Raw genomic sequence first — 3,812 nt, 5'->3', positions numbered from 1 at the left:
GTTTATTCTTTTCCATGTGCTTGCTTTTCTGAGACCTCAGGGGCTAAGATGGAGGGACTGATTCCATTCAGCCAACATTTATTGAATCCCTATTCTGTGTATATATATGTATATGGTCAGTGGGAATAAAGAGGTGACTAAAAATAATGAATAATCATAACAACAATAATTAGAGACTTTGCTTCACTAAGGTCTAGCTTTCTCATTTGTAAAATGACAAATAGACACAGATAATCTGCAGTGGCCTCTGGCAGTGTCTGGGTCCTGGGCTGACATTTTAAATATGCCATCGCAGAGAGGTCTCCAATGGTCCTGTGGCTGAGGGGAGACTGGTGCCCACGAGTCATTGCTGAGGATAGGAATGCAGTGCCCAGTTTGGCTGGGACCCAAGAGGACAGACCTATAAAAGGTGTGCTCTGTGACAATTCCCATACATTTGTCCCACATGGATTTACAGGGAAAAGACAGACAGTCCTGCCTTCAGGTGGCCCCTCAAAAAGAAAGTATTTTGGTCCTAACCCCAATTACATACTGTTTTATTGATTACAGCTTTATGACATTTTTTTTTAGCTGTTCTCTTATTTTTTTTAATATTTAAACAATTTATTTTCTATTAAAGTATAGTTGACTTACAATGTTGTGTTAGTTTCTGGTGTACAGCATAGTGATTCAGTTGTACAGATACATTCTTTTTCATATCCTTTATCATTATAGATTATTACAAGATATTGAATAATCCCCGTGCTATACAGTAGAACCTTGTTGTTTATCTATTTTAAATGTAGTAGTTAGTATCTGCAAATCTCAATAGCGTTCTCTTCTTATTAGCAATAAAAATAGCATTTCCTGAGCTCCTATTCAGGGCCAGGAGCTCTGGTCCATCCTGAGGCCACAAACAGAGGGGCTGTGGTGGAAGGGAGGTGGAGGATGACCAAGACGACCCCTGGAGAAGATAACTTTCGACAACAAGGCAGGCAGGGAAGAAAAGGAGAGGAAGTGAGGCGTTCAAGACCTGGGTGAGGCTACCTCAGATAGGTAGTGGATTCAGGCACAGGGAGGGCCCTCTAGGGGACCGGGCTGGGCTGATCACAGGGGATGCATCACCATGCAGTTGTGGATGGAGAGTAAGGGGAGGGGTGGGGAGCACTCACTTGGCTCCCCCTTCCCTGGTCTGAGTGGTTGGAAGAGGCTATCTGGGCAGCGGAAAACAGCAGGCTAAAAGCATAGGATGTACAAAGGTAAGCAGAGGATCTCCAGTTTGAGAGAGGATAGTGCTGTGGCCCATGGGTAGAGAGGCTGAGGACCTGGACTCCTAGATCTGAAGGGAGTAGAGGGTGGTCCTGGGCCCCCAAGTCTTATGGGTGGGGCTATTGGCCTCTGAGGATGCAGGGCCTGTATTTCTCCTAATCAGCTTGGCATTAAATTCCGGCCAGCCTGTCAGCACTCTTGGGGCAGTTTTTCCAGGTCCTGAGACTGGGCAGCTGTGAGTCTAATAGAAAACAGGGGCCTTGGGGAGGGGCTGTGGGAAATGCCCCCAAGTCCCCAGGGCCTGGGAAGAGCTGAGGCTGCCAAGCCCAGTGGGGGGACAGCGAGGGGGGGATCCTGGAGGAACAATCCCTGCTCTGTCCACTTGTTTCCCACAGACTCTAGCCAAACCAAACCACTGCCCAGGCCAGTTCTGCTTCCAACCAATCCTGGTGTCCTTCCCTGACTCCTCCTTCCCGTCTCAGGCCCCCACCCCAGTCCCACTCCCTTCAGGACTCCAGGAGTCCAGGCCCCCAGACTCCTCCAATCCCAGAACTCAGGACCCCCAACCCATTCTCCTCAGGACCCGAAAGTTCAGGTCCCCAGCCTCCTACTCCCTTAGAACCTGAAATCGCAGCCTCTGGTTAGTATTGGGCGTCCCCTAGTGGAGCGCAAACTGGGTCTGGCCTGTGATTCGCTTAACAATCAATAGGAATGGAAGAATTTATTTGGTCATTCAACAGACTTGGGGGAGGGCTTTATAAGGGCCTAGTCTGAGGTCACAGTCTAAGAGCCTCTCATGCTCCAACAGATCAGGACTCTGAAGTATATGAGGGAGGACACTGGGGCATTTTGTACCTAGAGCTGAGAGCAGAGATGGGGTAACAGTTAAACTGGAGATTAAGTTTCAAAGCCTCTCACTTGCCTGGGCTTTCTGTGGTTCTCTATTTAAATCTGTACATGTAATTTTGTACTTTTTAAAAAGAGGCCCACAAAATCTCAATCTGCCCGTCTTCTTGGAGATTTAATCAGTATGTTCATTTCATCTCTAGACTTGAAGACTGGGCCTACAACTTCACAGAATTGTTATTACTATCATTGTTATCTGTAAGTGAAGGGGATCTGGCAAGAAGTTCTCTAAGGTTCCTTCTTGTCCTTGTGTTGGTCCTCAGGGGAAAGTCATTCATCTTCTGCACTCAGAGTTTCATCCTTTCACTCAGCAATCACGCCCTGAGACAAAGCATTGCCCATAACCAAGACACACCCATCTGGGTCAGTAATGACACAAAGTGGGCAGGGATGGGGTGGGGAAGTTCAAGGATCCAGAAGGACTGAGATATGGTGCCCCGCCCAGCCTGGAGACCCGGGAGGGCTTCCTGGAAAAGGCGATAATACTATTGAGCTGAGACCTCGAGGAAAGTAAAGGATGTAGATAGCAAATGATAAATAAATAATGAGACTATCCCAATGCAAAGCCTGCTCTCCTTTCCAGGTAATATGTAAAGCTCATGAAAACAGCACATGATGTTGATCACTTACTAAGCAGGAGGCCCAGGGCCAGGTGCTTTACATTCCTATCTCACTGGGTCTTCTCAAGAACACGGCAGGGCAGAGGGAGGACAGCGGGTACCACTGTAATGTCTAGTTTATACAAGAGGAAGAAAATGAGGGCCAAAGAAATGAAGATCCTTTGTCCGCGATCATTTCGCCGATGAGTAGCACAACCAGGATTTAAACCCAGGTCAGACTTTCACTCAATTCATTGGTGAAGGTTTAACAGCCGCTGAGTCTTCTCTCTGGGCCTCTTTCACTTCCTCCCCGGGCCAAGGATCCCTCAACACGTGTCCAGGCTGGAGCTGTAGGAAAACAGCTAATGAAAAAGACTGGAGCTTCTTTCTAGAGCCCTTGAAGCTGAGCCCACAGCTGCGAAGCTATCTAGAAAGCAAAAGACCACTAAGGCAACGCGCATGCGCATTAAACTAAGAGCCCTGAAGGCTTAGGGAGGGGCTGACAGGGTCCAATTTGGAAGTGTGGTGGCGTGAGGACGCTGAAAGAGTAACTAAACGCACAGGATTATAACCTAGGGACACCTGTCGGAGGAAACGGCTGAGGTAAGAAGAGGGGTCAGAAAACGAGGCCCTTGACCGAGGGCCCTGCTCTCCGAGCTTGCGTACGGAAGCCAGGAAGGTTCCTTTAACGCAGGTGGGGCGTGGTTCCAGCGGAGCATCTTGAAGCGCTACAGTGACCGGGAAGACTCAAGCAACTTGGAACAGAAAGGACTCAGAATCGGCGGGGCGAAGAGGACAGGATGACCCAGAAGGCTCATATAACTGGAAGCAGCGGGTTTATTGAGAGGGCAGAAAGAATAGAGACTGTGGGAAGCGCGTTGGCCAAGAAAGCCCCGGGAGTCCGGGGCACGCAGCGTGTCTACTAGGTGAAAACAAGCGCCTGCGAAGAGAGGAGGAGTACGGTGGCCTGGTTGGCCCTTTCTTGGCCGGAAGCGGCTCCCGAGAGGCGTGGCTAAGGCGTTCTTGCCGGATATGGTAGCCGGCTGGTCGGGCCTATTG

Source organism: Camelus bactrianus, chromosome 9, assembly GCF_048773025.1.
Source record: "Camelus bactrianus isolate YW-2024 breed Bactrian camel chromosome 9, ASM4877302v1, whole genome shotgun sequence".
In the NCBI taxonomy this organism is placed as follows: domain Eukaryota; kingdom Metazoa; phylum Chordata; class Mammalia; order Artiodactyla; family Camelidae; genus Camelus; species Camelus bactrianus.
This window is presented reverse-complemented; position numbering follows the sequence as displayed.